Source organism: Euprymna scolopes, chromosome 46 (assembly GCF_053919585.1).
Source record: "Euprymna scolopes isolate OS-2025 chromosome 46, ASM5391958v1, whole genome shotgun sequence".
Classification (NCBI taxonomy): domain Eukaryota; kingdom Metazoa; phylum Mollusca; class Cephalopoda; order Sepiida; family Sepiolidae; genus Euprymna; species Euprymna scolopes.
The window spans coordinates 99,342,393-99,365,191 of NC_136527.1; the positions used below are offsets into that span (position 1 = coordinate 99,342,393).

Sequence of the window (22,799 nt, forward strand, 5' to 3'; positions counted from 1 at the left end):
AGCAAATTTATCGTTCCACCTTGTGCTAACATACATTTTTTTTAGTTTTTTTTTTTGTTTATTGTTTGTTTAGTTTAATACGGCATAATCACGTTTAAACACTGATTCCCATCAGATCACCAAAGTTAAGCAACGTTGAACCCGGTCAGTACTAAATGGGTGACCATTTGGGACTTCCAGGTGCTGTATGTGCTCTCCGCTTATCTAGGCATTGTTTTCAGTCGTCCTGGTCTTCTCCTTGTCACTGGACCTAAACAGTGCCGATTCAGGAGAGGTGTGGTTAGGGATTGCGCGACCCTTGCCTCACAATTTTTAAAAAAATTTTAACTTAATTTCATTTTAATAAATATTTTTAATTTCTATTTAAATTTTTTCAAAAATAATATTTTTAATTAAAAGTTTTTAAAGTTTTTTTTTTTTCTTCTCGGTTCTCTCTGAACTTTTTAACAAATGACTTACCAAATCTTGTTTTCCTAACTGCTTGAAAATTGCTTCTGTTATATTTGTTTTTCAAGAATTCCATTGAAGGAACTGATCCACTAAATTATCACCCCATGAGCCTGCTCCCTCTCTTTGCCAAAATCTTTACATCCTTAATCATTCAAACACTAGTCTGCCACCTCCATAGATAATAAACTTGTATCCGACCAACAGTATCAATTTATACAAGCCCATTCTGCTACAGATATCCTAACCGTAATCTTTAAATATATATACACCGTTCACTGGATAAGACAGGGGAGGCTAGGGCAGGAGCACTAGATATATCTAAACCCTTTGACAGGGTTTGGCATAATGGTCTTATCATGAAAATTAGATTATATGGTATTACTGGACGAATACTTAGCATAACCAGATGTCACAGTGCCGATTCAGGAGAGGTGTGGTTAGGGATTGTTAAAAGTTTATCACCCCATGAGCCTGCTCCCTCTCTTTGCCAAAATCTTTACATCCTTAATCATTCCAACATTAGTCTGCCACCTCCATAGATAATAATCTTCTATCCGACCTATAACACGATCAGCCGGTCACTGGCGTGTGACTGGCTTCAAATGTTACGCTAAATGTCTTAGAAGCGGCCTCGGAAACATGTGAAGATGGCCAGTCATTAGGGTCTGTGTATCAAGAAGAAAATCATACCTGAGATGTTGGATATGGGTGGGGCTCCTCCATTCTCCCAGATGACTTCTTCACCCTAGTAGCATTCTGGTTGGAATCTTCCTTTTTTTTTTGTGCTCAGGACCGCACTTTTGTTTCAACACCTGCAGATGATTCATGGACAGCAACAACTATGGAACTTTTATTAATATTTTTGATTTGGATATAAAAAAGATTATATGGAAAATCGAAAAATTCAAAAAACGAATCACAGAGCAAAGTCTCCATTGCATTTAATAATTTGCTTGAATGAAAAAATGCTGCCTAAATATACCAATTTCAAATTATATATATATATATATATATATATATGAGTCAAAAACGTTTAATTTTAAAAAGGAAGCACAAAATAAGTGGATAGTTCTTAATCCGCAGAGTTTCGAAGAAATATTTTCCTTCTCATCAGAGGGTAGGATTTAGCAAAATGCGGGATCGGATTTTGCTTGCAAAAGTATTTGATGAAACTACAAGTAAGTCATAGATCTTACTTGGTAGCAAATAGTGAAGCAGAGGGAATAGGGTGAAGAAAAAGGTGATTTCACATGAATGGATAGTCTGGTGAAGGGTAAAATATCCAATAGCATTCTGGTTGGAATCTTCCTTTCTTCGTCCTCAGGGCCGCCTTTTGAATTAAGACATTTATGGCAAACACAAGAAACCACACAACACGACACAATCGTAATATATAAAACATAACTACTTTATTTTACATTATGGATACAATATATATTACAAAAAACTTTTGCAATTTACATATCTTCAAACCAAACTAATTAGCCTAAGTCATGATGAGAGGCGGGGGAGGGGCTCCTCCTCCTCTCATTTACAGAGGGACAGAAAAACATGTGCTCACCTCATGCTGTCCAGATGAAAAAGAGGCTGATAAAAGGGAAAGGGAAGTCTGGGCTGCATTTCTATGTATCTTAACGCTAATGGCCAAATCACCACCCGGCCATGCTGTAGAGTGTGTTAGCAACCGTGGCAATGAGATATATTGCCACACACCCCATTAGCCTGCTCTCTATCTCTGCCAGGAGAGGTGTGGTTAGGGATTGCGAGACCCTTGCCTCACGATTTTGAAAAAAATTTTTAACCTCATTTCATTTTAACAAATATTTTAAATTTCTATTTAATTTTTTTCAAAAATATATTTTTTTATTAAAAGTTGATTTTTTTTTTTTTCTTTTCGGTTCTCTACAAACTTTTTAACAAATGACAAAGATGCTTTCCTCACTGCTTCTGTTGTATTTGTTTTTCAAGAATTCTATAGATAAAGCAAATAAATCTAACTTTATTCATTCAATAAATTCAAAAATTTATGGTGTGAAATGTGTCAATTTCAAATCAAAAGATTGTTATTATTCTATGTAAGACAAAAAATACATTTGAAATATTAATATTTCAAATGTATTCTTCGTCTTACATAGAATAATAAAAAATCTTTTGATTTGAAATGTAACCATCCCATGTCATAAATTTTTAAATTTGATGAATGACTAAAATTTTATATATATACACATATATATATATATCAAATATATATATATATAATAAATATATATATCAAATATATATAATAAATATATATCAAATATATATATTTATTATATATATAAGTTGTTGCCAGCCAAGCCGCACTAAAGAGCTGTGATACAGTGAAACTGTCTCTTCGTGTGTATATATATATATCAAGAAATGAACCATAATCGGATATTTTATAATAGATAACTCGATTAAAAAACACCACGAAATGTAATAAAACCCGAAACGCTTTTCGTCAGACATACTTTTAATCTGAAAGAAGGAACAGAAACGTTTTTTTTTCTTTTCTGTTTTTGTTGTAGAATTGTTTTAATTATAAGCGAAAAAAGAGAGAAACAAACAAACAAAAAACCTCCATAGATAATAAACTTGTATCCGACCAACAGTATCAATTTATACAAGCCCATTCTTCTACAGATATCCTAACCGTAATCTTTAAATATATATACACCGTGCACTGGATAAGACAGAGGAGGCTAGGGCAGTAGCACTAGATATATCTAAACCCTTTGACAGGGTTTGGCATAATGGTCTTATCATGAAAATTAGATTATATGGTATTACTGGACGAATACTTAGCATAACCAGATGTTACAAGAAAAAGAGGAACAAAGATGGGTTAGAGATCATGTGTTCATCCGCGACAACACCGAAAAACAGGGCTCCCAATTTTATTTTTTATTTCAATCATCTGAGATGGGAATCCATAGTGCAGGGGATATAGGTGTTAAGTCTCTATGCTTCCAGGTGAGAATTGTCTGAAGATAGCGGTTTCAATCCTACCCGAAGCAGGCCAGAGGATGAGTTGGCCGAAAACATGGTGAGACAACAACAACAACTATGGACAGCAGTAATTACTGGAGATACACTTGAGAGATTCAGCATTCCTATCCCGCCGCGGTTAATTACTGGGGCTAAGACAACAGAATATTTTTTTCATTATTTTTACTCTCGAGTATATACCTGTTAATATCTTATTCTTACAAGAAAGAGTCCCCTTTTCTTGTAAATAAGAAAAACATTAGCTAAGTCAAAATGAGATTAGGATAGATCGAGATTCGAACTTTGTAAGCAAGGTTCAGAAATAGATTCAGAAATTGTTCAATTTCACATAAAATAGTTTAGATATGTTGTTGTAACAGGGATTTTGATTGTTCAATTCTTTTTATGAAAACTGAATTAAAATAAGGTCAGCTAGAAATGAAAGAACAATGCAATTTAAATATGTTGAAAAATAGGTTAGGGAAATAATAGGAGTGAGAATTCTTTGTCTGCAGTAATGGTTTGGAAACATGTGCGAACCACGCATATTCAGGCCACGTGGGTCGATCACGTTTTTGGACACACGTATGACGTCATGACACAAATGAATTCTCAATATAGGAGCTAGAGTCGAAGATGAGGTAGACAGAGTTGGAGACGAAGATAGGAAACAGAGCTGACACGGTCAGAGGAGGGTCCCTTTAGAAGCAAGGGAGAAAGTTTTAATCATATAGTTGACTTTGAATTCCTGGATGTCATCATCATTACGACCGGTCAAATGGAATAGACAATAATTTGATAAAAAAAATTTTCTGTAAACAAAGTTTCTTCGTCAGCAAAAATATAGAGGGGGGGGGGGTTCAAGACACCAAAATAAAACTAGCATTTTTTAGTAAGGCAGATAAAATATTAAAAAAACTAAATAAAGAAAACGAAGTTAATAATTTTTATGTTAACAAATAAAATAAAAATAAAATAGGGTAGAAAAATAAGGTTAAGATAAAATATTTTTATATTTCTAATAAAATATATATATACTAGCAAGACCCGTGGAAATTCCATAAAATATTTTTATATTTCTAATAAAATATATATATACTAGCAGGACCCGTGGAAATTCCATAAAATATTTTTATATTTCTAATAAAATATATATATACTAGCAGGACCCGTGGAAATTCCATAAAATATTTTTATATTTCTAATAAAATATATATATACTAGCAGGACCCGTGGAAATTCCATAAAATATTTTTATATTTCTAATAAAATATATATATACTAGCAGGACCCGTGGAAATTCCATAAAATATTTTTATATTTCTAATAAAATATATATATACTAGCAGGACCCGTGGAAATTCCATGGTAGTTAAAATCTTTTAAAACACATCAGTAAGAAATTCCTTATTGTTATATTAGAAAAATGAACGTATGGAAGCAAGTAGAACAAAGAACTTTAGTTTAAACTTTTATTGAAGGTCAATATGATCGTAACTGATGCTGTTGATATTGTCAGGAAGTACTGGTGATGATTGAGGCGGTGACAGGGATGTCGATCAGCTGCTTGGAGTGAGAATAGTGGTCAGTCAGCAGGTTCTTGGGAGTCAGACTGTGAATAATAATACAGACTTTCTAATAAAATATATATATATATACTTTTTTCTGCTCACTTTTAAAACTTGTCATTATTTCAGTCCATCTATTCTTTGGCATGCTGTTAAATGTTGTCTCCGAATTGTTGAAATAATTGTTTATATTACTTTAAAAGAAACGTTGATAAATGTACCCTTGCCAGTTTATATAAAAGAACATCATCATATTTTTGTAATTGGTGTCGTCTTTCTACAACAAAGGTAACGTGTAATCATCTTTAATGAACTTTGTAATGTGTCCCCCTCTCTATCGTAAGAAATGTCTCTCTCCATCATAAGTAATGACTGTCCCTCCTCTTCTATGTTACAAGAACTGATCACCCTCCCTCCTCTCTATGTCTCCCTCCCCTCATCAATATGTACCCCGTCTCTCTCCAATATGAACACCCCCCTATATAACTCCTACTCTTTGTAGGTAAGACAAAAATCCAGGTTGTGCTTGATGGTCGTACACCAAAACAATATAATATAAATGCAGGTGTGCCACAGGGGTGAATCCTTGGGCATTTATTATTCCTGATATTCATAAATCACTTCTCTGATGAAATTGTCTCTGAGATGGGTATATTTGCTGATGACACTATGCTCTGTAACAGACTTTAAAAGACATATCTAAGACAATGGCTAAAACCTTAAAAGAAGACCTCCAATCTGTAGAGGAATGGGGCTGTAAATAGATGTTAATGTTTAATGCTGCCAAGATTAAAACTGAACAGCTAGGAAAGCGAGAGTGGTACCATTAAAACGAACAACCGTTTGTGTGCCAGAATTTATTTTTCTACATAGTCATAATTGCACTTTTGCCAGGAAGTCGATGGCCCTTCTGTTTCTGACACACGTCCATGACAGGAATTGCTTTATTAGAGTCTTACAACGTAAATATCTGCAATAGAGAGATGAAACTTTCAGATCATGAATGCATAAGTTCAGTCATCATACCGATGCAATTTGCAATCTCCTCCAATTCATCTGTTCGCAATAAAAAGAAATGTATATAATAATCAATAGAGGATTGATTCTATAATGATACATACACAATCTGCATAAATTAAAATATCATGTTTAAGCGTATTGTACAACCGGGCAACGCCGGTTAACAGGTCCTGCTAGTATATAATAATCAATAGAGGATTGATTCTATAATAATACATACACAATCTGCATAAATTAAAATATCATGTTTAAACGTATTGTACGACCGGGCAACGCCGGTTAACAGGTCCTGCTAGTATATAATAATCAATAGAGGATTGATTCTATAATAATACATACACAATCTGCATAAATTAAAATATCATGTTTAAACGTATTGTACGACCGGGCAACGCCGGTTAACGGGTCCTGCTAGTATATAATAATCAATAGAGGATTGATTCTATAATAATACATACACAATCTGCATAAATTAAAATATCATGTTTAATCGTATTGTACAACTGGACAACGCTGGCTAACAGGTCCTGCTAGTACATAATAATCAATAGAGAATTGATTATATAATAATACATACACAATCTGCATAAATTAAAATATCATGTTTAAACGTATTGTACGACCGGGCAACGCTGGTTAACGGGTCCTGCTAGTATATAATAATCAATAGAGGATTGATTCTATAATAATACATATGCAATCTGCATAAATTAAAATATCATGTTTAAACATATTGTATGACCGGGCAACGCCGGTTTACGGGTCCTGCTAGTATATAATAATCAATAGAGGATTGATTCTATAATAATACATACACAATCTGCATAAATTCAAATATCATGTTTAAACATATTGTACAACTGGGCAACGCCGGTTAACAGGTCCTACTAGTATATAATAATCAATAGAGAATTGATTCTATAATAATACATACACAATCTGCATAAATTCAAATATCATGTTTAAACATATTGTACAACTGGGCAACGCCGGTTAACAGGTCCTACTAGTATATAATAATCAATAGAGGATTGATTCTATAATAATACATATGCAATCTGCATAAATTAAAATATCATGTTTAAACATATTGTATGACCGGGCAACGCCGGTTTACGGGTCCTGCTAGTATATAATAATCAATAGAGGATTGATTCTATAATAATACATACGCAATCTGTATAAATTAAAATATCATGTTTAATCGTATTGTACAACCGGGCAACGCCGGCTAACGGGTCCTGCTAGTATATAATAATCAATAGAGGATTGATTCTATAATAATACATATGCAATCTGCATAAATTAAAATATCATGTTTAAACGTATTGTACAACCGGGCAACGCCGGCTAACGGGTCCTGCTGGTATATAATAATCAATAGAGGATTGATTCTATAATAATACATACGCAATCGACATAAATTAAAATATCATGTTTAAGCGTATTGTACAACCGGGCAACGCCGGTTAACAGGTCCTGCTAGTATATAATAATCAATAGAGGATTGATTCTATAATAATACATACACAATCTGCATAAATTCAAATATCATGTTTAAACATATTGTACAACTGGGCAACGCCGGTTAACAGGTCCTACTAGTATATAATAATCAATAGAGAATTGATTCTATAATAATACATACACAATCTGCATAAATTCAAATATCATGTTTAAACATATTGTACAACTGGGCAACGCCGGTTAACAGGTCCTACTAGTATATAATAATCAATAGAGAATTGATTCTATAATAATACATACACAATCTGCATAAATTCAAATATCATGTTTAAACATATTGTACAACTGGGCAACGCCGGTTAACAGGTCCTACTAGTATATAATAATCAATAGAGGATTGATTCTATAAAAATACATATGCAATCTGCATAAATTAAAATATCATGTTTAATCATATTGTACAACCGGGCAACGCCGGTTAACAGGTCCTGCTAGTATATAATAATCAATAGAGGATTGATTCTATAATAATACATATGCAATCTGTATAAATTAAAATATCATGTTTAATCGTATTGTACAACTGGGCAACGCCGGTTAACAGATCCTGCTAGTATATAATATTCAATAGAGAATTGATTCTATAATAATACATATGCAATCTGTATAAATTAAATTAAGTATTAATTCTGGTGTCCCTCAGGGGTCCATCCTGGGCCCAACTCTTTTCCTGATCTACATTAATGATCTCCCAAATCACATCCTTACATCATTGGTAGACATTTATGCTGACGACACTACCATTTATGGTAGCACATCTAAGACAGTAAACGACCAAGTTCTCTCCGATTCTCTCTCCTCTGATCTTGAACACGTAGTACAAAGGGGAAAGGAGTGGCTGGTTACTTTTAATGCATCTAAAACCAAGCTTCTCTCTTTACATCATCAACATTCGTATCCACATCTGGCATCAATTGATATGAATGGCTCTCGTCTTCAGGAGGCCTCATGTTTTGACAAGTTTCTGGGCTTGACCATTACTCCTGATCTTAAATGGAACACGTACATCAAATCTGTTGCCAAGGCCGCTGGAAAAATGGTGGGATCTTTCTATCGATCCGGTAGATATCTCACTGCTGATGCAATTCTCTATCTATATAAGAGCCAGGTACGTCCAAGGATGGAATACTGTTGCCACATCTGGGCAGGAGCTGCTAGAAAGAACTTGTCCTGCCTTGATAGAGTTCAAAATAGACTTCATAGCCTCGTAGGAGATGCCCTTTTCTCTTCCCTGCAACCTCTATCTCACAAAAGAGATGTTGCGAGTTTGTCTCTGTTGTATCGTTATTTTCATGGAAAGTGTTCGACTGAGCTTCAATCTATGGTGCCCCTCGCCAAACTTTGACAAGAAACACTCGTCTAGCTGTAAACACTATCGATAATCACCCCACTATTTATCTGTGCCTAAACCTAAACGTAGATTCCATGAACAAAGCTTCTTTCTTAGAACTGCACACCTGTGGAATTGTCTTCCGTTTTCCTGCTTTCCAGCTGACTACAATATGGTTGTGTTCAAGTCTAACGTAAATAAGTTCTTGATGAGCCGATTCATATAAGTTATCAAATTTACCGAATTTTCATTACTAATGATTACTATATTGTCCAATTTCTACTGTACACTCTGTAACCCTTATCCTGGGGTGGCCTCTTGGCTTTGATAATGTGGTGATGCCTATGTAAAAAAAAAAAAAATTAAAATATAATGTTTAAGTTTATTGCATGACTGGGCAACGCTGGTTAACAGATCCTGCTAGTATATAATAATCAATAGAGGATTGATTCTATAATAATACATACGCAATCTGCATAAATTAAAATATCATGTTTAAGTGTATTATATGACTGGGCAATGCCGTTTAACAGGGCCTGCTAGTATATAATAATCAATAGAGGATTGATTCTATAATAATACATACGCAATCTGCATAAATTAAAATATCATGTTTAAGTGTATTATATGACTGGGCAATGCCGTTTAACAGGGCCTGCTAGTATATAATAATCAATAGAGGATTGATTCTATAATAATACATACGCAATCTGCATAAATTAAAATATCATGTTTAAGTGTATTATATGACTGGGCAATGCCGTTTAACAGGGCCTGCTAGTATATAATAATCAATAGAGGATTGATTCTATAATAATACATACGCAATCTGCATAAATTAAAATATCATGTTTAAGTGTATTATATGACTGGGCAATGCCGTTTAACAGGGCCTGCTAGTATATAATAATCAATAGAGGATTGATTCTATAATAATACATATGCAATCTGCATAAATTAAAATATCATGTTTAAGTGTATTATATGACTGGGCAATGCCGTTTAACAGGGCCTGCTAGTATATAATAATCAATAGAGGATTGATTCTATAATAATACATACGCAATCTGCATAAATTAAAATATCATGTTTAAGTGTATTATATGACTGGGCAATGCCGTTTAACAGGGCCTGCTAGTATATAATAATCAATAGAGGATTGATTCTATAATAATACATACGCAATCTGCATAAATTAAAATATCATGTTTAAGTGTATTATATGACTGGGCAATGCCGTTTAACAGGGCCTGCTAGTATATGATAATCAATAGAGGATTGATTCTATAATAATACATACGCAATCTGCATAAATTAAAATATCATGTTTAAGTGTATTATATGACTGGGCAATGCCGTTTAACAGGGCCTGCTAGTATATAATAATCAATAGAGGATTGATTCTATAATAATACATACGCAATCTGCATAAATTAAAATATCATGTTTAAGTGTATTATATGACTGGGCAATGCCGTTTAACAGGGCCTGCTAGTATATAATAATCAATAGAGGATTGATTCTATAATAATACATACGCAATCTGCATAAATTAAAATATCATGTTTAAGTGTATTATATGACTGGGCAATGCCGTTTAACAGGGCCTGCTAGTATATAATAATCAATAGAGGATTGATTCTATAATAATACATACGCAATCTGCATAAATTAAAATATCATGTTTAAGTGTATTATATGACTGGGCAATGCCGTTTAACAGGGCCTGCTAGTATATGATAATCAATAGAGGATTGATTCTATAATAATACATACGCAATCTGCATAAATTAAAATATCATGTTTAAGTGTATTATATGACTGGGCAATGCCGTTTAACAGGGCCTGCTAGTATATAATAATCAATAGAGGATTGATTCTATAATAATACATACGCAATCTGCATAAATTAAAATATCATGTTTAAGTGTATTATATGACTGGGCAATGCCGTTTAACAGGGCCTGCTAGTATATGATAATCAATAGAGGATTGATTCTATAATAATACATACGCAATCTGCATAAATTAAAATATCATGTTTAAGTGTATTATATGACTGGGCAATGCCGTTTAACAGGGCCTGCTAGTATATAATAATCAATAGAGGATTGATTCTATAATAATACATACGCAATCTGCATAAATTAAAATATCATGTTTAAGTGTATTATATGACTGGGCAATGCCGTTTAACAGGGCCTGCTAGTATATGATAATCAATAGAGGATTGATTCTATAATAATACATACGCAATCTGCATAAATTAAAATATCATGTTTAAGTGTATTATATGACTGGGCAATGCCGTTTAACAGGGCCTGCTAGTATATAATAATCAATAGAGGATTGATTCTATAATAATACATACGCAATCTGCATAAATTAAAATATCATGTTTAAGTGTATTATATGACTGGGCAATGCCGTTTAACAGGGCCTGCTAGTATATGATAATCAATAGAGGATTGATTCTATAATAATACATACGCAATCTGCATAAATTAAAATATCATGTTTAAGTGTATTATATGACTGGGCAATGCCGTTTAACAGGGCCTGCTAGTATATAATAATCAATAGAGGATTGATTCTATAATAATACATACGCAATCTGCATAAATTAAAATATCATGTTTAAGTGTATTATATGACTGGGCAATGCCGTTTAACAGGGCCTGCTAGTATATAATAATCAATAGAGGATTGATTCTATAATAATACATACGCAATCTGCATAAATTAAAATATCATGTTTAAGTGTATTATATGACTGGGCAATGCCGTTTAACAGGGCCTGCTAGTATATGATAATCAATAGAGGATTGATTCTATAATAATACATACGCAATCTGCATAAATTAAAATATCATGTTTAAGTGTATTATATGACTGGGCAATGCCGTTTAACAGGGCCTGCTAGTATATGATAATCAATAGAGGATTGATTCTATAATAATACATACGCAATCTGCATAAATTAAAATATCATGTTTAAGTGTATTATATGACTGGGCAATGCCGTTTAACAGGTCCTGCTAGTATATGATAATCAATAGAGGATTGATTCTATAATAATACATACGCAATCTGCATAAATTAAAATATCATGTTTAAGTGTATTATATGACTGGGCAATGCCGTTTAACAGGGCCTGCTAGTATATAATAATCAATAGAGGATTGATTCTATAATAATACATACGCAATCTGCATAAATTAAAATATCATGTTTAAGTGTATTATATGACTGGGCAATGCCGGTTAACAGGGCCTGCTAGTATATAATAATCAATAGAGGATTGATTCTATAATAATACATACGCAATCTGCATAAATTAAAATATCATGTTTAAGTGTATTATATGACTGGGCAATGCCGGTTAACAGATCCTGCTAGTATATAATAATCAATAGAGGATTGATTCTATAATAATACATACGCAATCTGCATAAATTAAAATATCATGTTTAAGTGTATTATATGACTGGGCAATGCCGGTTAACAGGGCCTGCTAGTATATAATAATCAATAGAGGATTGATTCTATAATAATACATACGCAATCTGCATAAATTAAAATATCATGTTTAAGTGTATTATATGACTGGGCAATGCCGGTTAACAGATCCTGCTAGTATATAATAATCAATAGAGGATTGATTCTATAATAATACGTAATCTGCATAAATTAAAAGTCATTTTTAAGCGTATTGTACGTCTGGGCAACGCCGGGCTGCCAGCTAGTAATTTGTACTTTTGATCGTTATGCAATGCCAGTTTTTATTGTTAAATCATTTTCTGATGCTTCTTGTTTGAAGAGAGCAAGACAAAATGCACCTTCAGCCTGAAGCACTACCCCAATATGGGTCTGGAACTGGGAGCATACCTTTTCTGCAAGTGACGGCGAGAGCTCAGTGAATACCCGGTGGTTGGCAGCAATCAAGCTGGCTTTGGTTTTGTGGGAGGTCATGTTGGTGATGTTCTCAACATATGACCAAACAAAGTAGTCAAGCAAGTTCAGGTCGAGGAACGAAGAGGGCCAGTGAAAGAAGGGTACAAAGTTGTACCATTCCTTCCGAAGCCAACCTTGGGTCTATTTGAACTTGTGGGTCAGCGTTGAGTTGTGCTGCTACACCCAGGATCTGCCAGCAGCCACATTATTGCATCAGGTGTCACCACACTCTTCAGCACATTCATGTACACGTTAGTGTTGACTTTCAAACCAACTTAAAGATGCGAGGTGGCATAATTTAACCCTCACTCCAAACACCATAACCGTGCCAGGAAACTTCGTTGAGCTGTGCCTTCAAGCGTTGAACTGTCTGGATTTACATTTTGAAGGTGCTGGCAATGGTCCTGCTTTCATAACTTGGATCGGTAAAGAGCATGAGTTGTACTGCAGTGCATCTTCGATCTCGCTCATTAAACATTGCGTCACTTTCAGACATGATAGAAAGATCCTATCGCTGTTGGGATTTGCACACAACTGGCCAACTAGTAGAGGGTCTGCAACAAAAAAAAAAAGAAAAGAAAAACGGTTTTCATCAAACGGAAATGGAATCATGTCTTTTGTAGGGTGATAATTTTATCGTTTCATCCTGTACTTGAATTTTTGATGAAATAGGTGTGCCGACTGTTTCCTAGGTGGTCGAGTTTCAGTCCTGGCTTAAAGTAGTTGCTAGTCTCACCACACTGAAGAGCTTTGATTCAGCAAAACACTGTCTGTGACTGACTATATATATACACCACTTATGTGTGAAGATGCTGGGATGGATGCACACAATTTTTTATTCCTAGAATGTCAACAAATAAGAAATAGCGAAAAGATATAAACATTTATATATATTTTACATCTTAATTTTTATATATTATATATATACTAGCAAAAGTACTCGTCGTTGACTGGGTTTAAAAACAGCCTACAGAAAATGGACTCTGATTTATAAAAGTATGATAGGTTATGAAAAGGAAGGGTTGTAAAGAGATAACTTAGAATTTGGGGGTATCAAAACAAAAGCAAAATATGTTGAAAGTAAAAATAAAATAGATAAACCCCATAATTTATTATACCATACCTGTTCACACTGAAACACTTATCGCAATATTTTGTGGATCTATATTAAAAAGCCTTGTTAAATTTTGTGACATATTTCCATTCTATGGAGGTCAGGCGCGAACGAACACCCCATAATTTTATTATACCATATTTCTTCAAACTGAAACATAATTATCAAAGTATACTTACGCAGATAGATATGAAAAGTCTTTATCAAAGTGTGTGCCTATTTCCATTCTATAGGGGCAGGGTGCGAACGCAGACCCCCACAATTTTGTTATACCATCCCTATTTAAGTTAAAACATACTTATCAAAGTATTATTATGTACATCTATAGCAAAAACACTTGTAAACGTTTTTTTTTTAATTTTTTATTTCCATACTTTGTGGACCAGGCGTGAACGCAGACCCCACAATTTTAATGAACCACCGTTCTGCCAGATCAAACATAACCATTCCTGTGTCTCGACACATCTTCTATCATTATATGTAATCAGGTTTTTAAAATAGTAAACCATATAGGAGACTATTTGTGACCACACACACACATACAGACATTCAGCTTTATATATACATACATATATATATATATATATATATATATATATATATAATATAAAATAAAAAATTTTTGTGAATTATTCCATGGATTTCTGCCTTTGGATTATTTTGGACCATCTTCCAATTAGGGGATTTCCTTGGATTTTACTTGTGCTAATGGAAATTCAATTAACTTTCTTGAAGTTATATTTTTGGATTTTACCGTCATTGGATTATTTAGCTTCCACCAGACTATCCATTCACGTGTAATCACCTTTTTCTTCACCATATTCCCTCTGCTTAACTTATTTGTTATCAAGTAAGATCTTTGACTTACTTGTTTCATCAAATACTTTTGCATGCAAAATTCGATCCCGAATTTTGCTAATTCCTACCCTCTGGTGAGAAGGAAAGTATTTCTTCGAAACTCTGCGGATTAAGGACTATCCACTTATCAAGTGTTTCCTTTTCAGATTAAATATTTTTTTAACTCATTTCAAAGTGTTTTTTAACATGTTTTATTAGCTTTTTGCTCCTATATATATATATATATATATATATATATAATATATATATATATATAAAAATGTTTTATATATAATAAATATTCTATATATAATATATAAAAATGTTCTTTTTTTTTCGATTTTATTGGATATCTTTTCAATTCGCCGAGCAGTCTTTTTTATTTCGGCTGGCATGTTGTATAAAATGGCGCCCAGTAGTTTTGGTTCAGCCATATTCTTCTCAAGTGCTTTCAATCGGTGCATCCGATCGTTGTCAGGAGCTATTGTTGTTGTTGTCATTTTCTTCATTGAGGCTTGGTGTATTTATAGCAAACACAGAACAGATATATACAAAGATCGTTCCTCAATTAATGCCTATTTTTTTTTTTTAAACTCTAAAAACTGAACAGTGCCAGAATTCATTTTTCTTCATGGTAACCACCTTTATTAATGCACTTTTGCCTGGAATTCATTGACGCTTCTGTTTCTGACACAAGTCCATGACAGGGATTGCTTTATTAGAGTCTTACAACGTAAATATCTGCAATAGAGAGATGAAACTCTTAGATCATGAATGCATAAGTTCAGTCATCATACCGATGCAATTTGCAATCTCCTCCAGTTAATTTGTTCAGAATAAAAAAAAAAATGGAAGACATGACTTTCCATCATTGTCTATTGAAATGCATAATTTGACCAGAAATATGTGAGAAGATATCGGTCAAGAGATGAAACTCTTAGATCATGAATGCATGAGCTCAGTCATCATAACGATACGATTTGCAATCTCCTCCAATCCATTCGGTCGGAATAAAAAAAATGGGGGGCAATATTTTCGGAATGCCTCTCACGTGTGTGTGTGTGGGGGGGGGTTAGTTTGTTTAAATTTAAATAAAATACCGTTTCCTTATTTAGAGACGTGCTTGTTTTGCTAATGTCTCCTAAAAATAAATCTGGTCAGATATCTTAATCTTAGAGAATCTCATATTTTAAGAGATAGCGCAAGTTCCTCTCAAGACCTCAACCACTTAACGCCTGTCTGTTTGCCTTTGGTGGAAGCAGGGTGTGCAGAAGGGTGAGTGTAAGGGTTTAAAATGGAGGCGTCGTTTGAGTTCATGCCTGAAGGAATTGGTGCATTACGGTTTCCTAGGAATCAGACATTTTGAGAGGCTTCATCAAAAGGTCATCATACGTGTTTGTTCAAATCTTTTGCTATCTCTACTGCTTGGCATTGTTTCTGCCTTTCCTCTTCCTTTCTCTCTCTCTCCTCCGCCTTTCTCTTTTTCTTACCCGCTTCATACCCTTCGAGTTATATTTAAGAAGGTTTATTTTATTTAAAAAAAAAAAAAAAAATTATACAAGATTTATATTTGCTGGCTTTGTTAACTGGATGCGAAATACATTTGTAAATAATAAACATTTATTCACTCATTTTTTTTTATCAAATCGATTGATTGCCCCCCCCCTCCCAATTGGTAACTCCCAGGTGCTTTCAGTAAGTTTCCAGGCTTTTTGGGGGGGGGGGGCAGAATGTTTTTTCTTTTATTTCAAACAATATTCTAAATTTCTTTTAATATTGACCTATTTTAATATTAATCTTTGGGTTTGTATGACTGTATATATAGATTCCAAAAAGTTGTCAGAAAACAAATATATCACAAATAAATGTTATCAAAGGCAAGATAAGTTACTTTTCGACCTAACTGGGCATATTTTTCATGTTTTTATTCAATGTAACATGTTTATTCAGCTCGAAAAACATACAGTGTTTACCGATGTATTGGAAAATTCAAAATGGCGCCCGACACTGTGTTTAACACGGTAAGTTTAGGAAAAGATGTTATAAATAATAAACTAGACAAAATACTGTTAGAAATTCGCTCATTATATGTTACCGTGACATAAGTTGACATATATTCAGTGTTTTTTTAAAAAAATTAAATAACGATTAAATGAAGCAATTTTAAAAATATTTCATAGATACGTTGAGTGCCATTTTATTTCATCCAGTCTTAAATATCAAATCGGCCAAATGTTTCCCATCCGTGCTAACACACAATTGTAAGACGTTCATCGAATGTTTGCAATAACTCGAGGGATCATTTCGGGTGGAATAGCAGCAATTTCAAAATAAATAGCTCGTTTTAACTCTTCAAGAGGTCGAGGACGGTGGCTGAATAATTTTGCCTTCAAATATCTCCACAAGAAAAAAAAAGTCACAGGGGTTTAGATCAGACGATCTTGTGGGCCAACTCATAATATCACCATGCAGAGAAATGAAATGATTCCGGAACATTTCCTTAAAATAAAAATAAATGAAAAAAAAAGTGCATTCTAGTGTTGGGATAATTAATCGTGATCGGTAATCGAAAAAAATCAGAACTTTTTGGGGTATCGGAATCAGAAAAAAAAAATGTGCCTATTTTTCGATGCCAAAAACGATTCCTTTAATTATCTTCTTTTTTTTTTTTTTTTTTTTTTTTTTGAATTAATTTTGCTTGAAACAAAACATCCCCTGCTTGTAGTAATAATAAAATAAAAAATATTTACTGATTTAGACTGCCTATAAAATTAGAATCTGGTGATCACCCCCACCCCTAACTTGTTTTTACATTTGAGAAAACATACGCACATTTAGCGAGTGTTTTTACGGTAATTGTTAAGTTTTGAGACATTGTGCTGAACAAAGATGGCGGCGAAGTTCAGATCAGTAACCAAGATGGCGACCAAGAATCAAATGCGGTCCGTCGCGTAGTTAACCTCTTAAATTCTGAGATATTATGTTCAACAAAGATGGCGGCATAGTTCAGATCAGTAACCAAGATGGCGACGAAGAATTAAATACGGTCCGTGACGTAGCAAATGGCGAACTGATTGAATCGAAAATTCGACGATTTTTTATAATAATTTTGCGGCGTTTTGATTGCTTGTTTAGCACAGCCGTTGGTTATCAAAATGATTGGCGAATCCATTCATCTCATACCCCCCATCACAAGTCAAAAACATTTTACAGTAATTGGGGAAGAAAATAATTTTATAGTTTAATATTTAGGGATTTATAAAGAATCAGAATTGGTAATTGTATCGGAATTGTAAATTTAGTACGGAATTGGTAATTGTATTGGAATCGGGAAAATATTGGAATCGTCTGATCACTAATAAATACAGATATAAATGAATTTTGACCTAATTAAAATTAAAATGACATTTTACATACATTTAAAAAAATTTTTTTAAATATTTATTAATTTTTTTTTTACCTACAAATGTGTAATATCATTCTATATCATCTGGATGTCATATTTGGGCATGGGATTTCTTTAGTTAACTGGGCAGTGCCGGAATACAGGCCAGCTAGTTTTATATTATTTTGGAATCGTCTCATCACTAATAAATTTATATATATAAAAGGCAAAATCTGTGTTAGTGTATGTGTTTGAAGATTGTGTCTGGCAAAGGCTCTTTTGGCAAGGGGGGCGCTCAAAGGGGGTCACTGTTTCTTAGAATTTTTTATATGCTACCTAGATTATAATATCACTGATTTACAAAAGAGGGTGGTGTGTATCTTTTATTTGGGAAACTTTTACACGCTATTTTTGTAGTATTTCTTAGTCTCCATGTGTTTCTTTGGCTTTTCTGTATAAAAAAGCGAAACTGTAAAAGCGAACTTCAGTTCTCGGCCTTTGGTGCCGAGACGTCCAGAAAGCAATGAGGTTTGATCAATGCAGGGAGAAACACCTTATATCAGGCAATTGCTATTCATTTAGACACTTCCCTTTTTATGGGGAGCTGGTTTTCTCCAACATTTTGGGGAGGGAAACAAACTAGCTTGCAGCCAAAGTTAAGTTGCCAGGGCCGCTGTGAAGCAGGTAGGTTCCCTCTACCGTGCTAGAAAACTACTGACACCTGAAAGTATCCTGTACCTCTATAAGGGCACCATTCGCCCATGTATGGAGTATTGCTGTCATATTTGGGCTGGTGCATCTGCCACTAGTCTCTCGCTCCTTGAAAAGGTTCAAAAAAGAGTCGCCAATCTGATAGGCCCTGAACTGGAATCTAAGCTTCAGCCTCTGTCCCATTGACGAAACGTTGCATCCCTCTGCCTGTTCTACAAGTATTTTAATGGTGAATGCTCTGATGAACTACAGACACTTGTGCCCCCACAACATAAATACCCCCGACAAACCCGACAAACAGCAAAATCCCACCCCTTCACAGTAGAGATCCCTAGATGAAAGAGAGACTTTTACTCCAGTAGTTTCTTCCCCAGAACTGCTAGACTCTGGAATTCTATTCCAGGTCCCTGCTTCCGCAACTGTACTGCCATGCAGAAGTTCAAGTGTAACGTGAACCGACATCTTGCTGCCCAAATCCCTGCATAGTGCCCCAGTAGTTTCTGCCCCTGATAGTAGCCCCCTACACAAAAGTGGCAATGTGCCTTGTTTGGAGTGAAAATGTAATAAGAAAAAAAAAAAAAAAAAAAAAGTCGCGTGATGTTTGACCTCATTAAATTCACTCACCTCTCACTTAACTTTTTAATCGTTTAATTAAAACGGTTTTCAGTTCGTAACCGTAACCCTGTCCCATCGTGGCCGAGCAGTAAGATGCCAGGTTTTATCACGCTTTTTTTTTCCCACCTTCGCTGCAAAGGTTCGGGGGTTCGAGCCTACCTGCCTCCAAAAACTTTTTTCTTTTACACTGACAAACAGCCGGACAACGCCAGGCACTCCCGCTAATACAGATATAAATGAATTTTGACCTAATTAAAATAATGTAGAATTCTACGTACATTTAAGAAATAAAAAAATTCCTTTATTTGTTATTTTTTTATTTTTATTTTATTTTATTTTCTTTTTGGCCTACAAATATGTCAGATTATTTTGGGACACCTTGGCATCCATTAAAATGAATAGCTCTCGTCTTGGGGAGGCCTCAAGTTTTGACAGGCTTCTGGGCTTGACCTTTACTCCTGATCTTAAATGGAATACGTACATCAAATCTGTTGCCAAGGCCACTGGAAAAATGGTCGGATCCTTCTATCGATCCAGTAGATATCTCACAGCAATTCTCTATCTATATTAGAGCCAGATACGTCCAAGGATGGAATACTGTTGCCACATATGGGTAGGAGCTGCTAGAAAAGACTTGTCCTGCTTTGATAGGGTTCAAAATAGACTTCGTGGCCTGGTAGGAGGTGTCCTTTTCTCTTCTCTGCAACCTCTATCTCACAGAAGAGATGTTGCGAGTTTGTCTCTGCTTTATCGTTATTTTCATGGAAGGTGTTCAACTGAGCTTCAATCTATGGTCTCCCCTCGCCAAACTTTCACTCTTTAACCCTTATCCTTGAGTGGCCTCTCGGCCTTGATAAGCAGTGACGCCTATGTAAAAAAAAAAAGAAAGAAAGCATTGCATTTATTCATTCTAAAATGTAAGGTCAAGGAGTAATTGAACGAAAGACGAGGGTATGAGAGACATGCACGTCGACTGACTTATGACAAGTCATAGGTCATTGTTATTGTTCCATTATGAGAAGCATTTGTGAATATGACGTCAATGTCACTTAGGATTTGACGGAAGTGCATGTCAAATGATTTTCTAAGTGCGGTGGGAGGGTGGGGGGGATAGTTAATGGTTCTGGATAGATTGAAGGCTGACTATTTCATTTGACAAGATTGTGATTCTAAGATAATGGGGAACCGTGGAAAACAAGGGATAGGGTAAAAAAAAAAAAAAAAGAAGGAATATCGAAGATGGAGCAAAGAGGAAAAAAAAAAGATGAGGGACACGGAGTTAGATGAGAAAAGATGGGGGAGACAGAATGAGAAGGTCCTGGATATGACCTAAAACTATATCCGATGGTGAGGCCCCAGCTTGTGGGCTTTGGGGAGTATGGAGCCACCCTTTAATTGCCATTGCTCCCAGGTCCACTCTGACCCGGAGGGGTAGTACCTGTTAGGGTCCCAACTATGGGTTAAATAGAAACCGACGTGAAAACAACAAATATATTCTATTAAAAAATTTTTTTTCAAAATCTTTGGATTCGGCATTAAATAACCTGAAAAGAGTTGATATGCCGTAAAACAAAAACAACCAACAGAATGAGAAATGAAGGAGGAGACAGAATGAGATATGATGGTCACCTTTCCACCACTCCATACTAATGTCACCTTCCCTCAACTCCATTCTTATGCCACCTTTTCCACACTCCATTCTGATGACACCTTTTTCACACTTCATACTAATGCCACCCTTTTTGCACTCCATCTTTATGCCACCTTTTTCCCCACTCCATACTAATGCCACCTTTTTTGCACTCCATTTTGATGCCACCTTTTTTTGCACTCCATTTTGATGGCACCTTTTTTGCACTCCATTTTGATGCCACCTTTTTTGCACTCCATTTTGATGCACGAAAGAATGAATGAACAAACAAATGAATGAACAAACAAATGAATGAACAAAAGAATGAACAAACACAAGAACGAATGAACGATCGAAAGAATGAACGATCGAAAGAATGAAAAGAAGAATTGAAAGGAAAACATAATGAATGGAAGAACGAACGAAAGAACAAACGAATAAACAAAGGATTGAACGAACAAATACAATATATAAAGAACGAAAGAAAGAATGGATTAAAGAACGAAAGACAGAATGGATTAAAGAATGAAAGACAGAATGGATTAAAGAATGAAAGACAGAATGGATTAAAGAATGAAAGACAGAACGAATTAAAGAATGAAAGAAAGAACGAATTAAAGAATGAAAGAAAGAACGAATTAAAGAATGAAAGACAGAATGAATTAAAGAATGAAAGACAGAACGAATTAAAGAATGACTTAAAGAATGAATTAAAGAATGAATTAAAGAATGACAGAAAGAATGAATTAAAGAATGACAGAAAGAAAGAATGAAAGAATTTAAAAATGAATTAAAGAATTAATTAAAGAATAAATGAAAGAATGAATTAAATAAAAGAGAGAATGAAAGAATAAAAAGAAAGAATGAAAGAAAGAATTGAAGAATGAAAGAAGGAATGGAAGAATGAAAGAAGGAATGGAAGAATGAATGAAAGAAAGAGAAAAATAAGAAAGAAAGACGCAAAAATAATGTCACCAATGTTTACAAGTAAATAGACAAACAGCTGGAAACGGACAAGATAAGTTTTGCCAATCACGGCTACAAAAACAAAACAAAAAAAAGTCAGATGAAAACAAACTTTTTCAAGTGTAAGCTATCTTTAGATGACTTAAACAGAGAATTATCTTTGATTTCAGCAAAGGGAAAATTTCAAAGAAACAGATCAGACGAAGAGACTTTTCGACTTATTTTGCAACAAAACATGGCCATCATGTATCAAACTAAATATGAACCTATTTGTAACTTTCCTTCACAATATGTCGTTTTAGTCGGGATTTGAAAAATAAAATCTGTGTTGGCAACCTTACATAAAATACTAGTTATCCAATATTTGTCGTTTTAGTAAATAATTATTACACCTCTCTCTCTATAAACGACAAAACGGTCGCACGCGTTTCAGTATGTCCAGCAAAGGCTTTTTTCACACAGGTTCTCCGGAGGGTGGAGGGTTATTACATTTTAAAACCTTTTGGACATACGTTATCTTCATCCGTCGTTGATCTTCCACTTGGAATTCATCTTGTTCTTGGAGGGGAGACTGGACCTGTTTCGGATGAATTGGTTTTATTCATTCCAAGACGATGAATTGGTTTTATTCACTTTCCAGACCGATTGCAGAAGGATGGAAAGTGAATCTTTGCTTTCGT

At 34.4% G+C, this 22,799-nt stretch overlaps 1 protein-coding gene and 1 pseudogene across 19 annotated transcripts in view; both read left to right on the forward strand.

The window, feature by feature from the left end:
• The window catches only part of LOC145270654 (RIMS-binding protein 2-like), a 1,565,000-nt gene that overhangs the window by 930,334 nt on the left and 611,867 nt on the right, over positions 1–22,799 (forward strand). The gene's annotated exons all lie outside the window — the stretch shown is intronic.
• Positions 76–192, forward strand: LOC145272055 (5S ribosomal RNA; annotated as a pseudogene).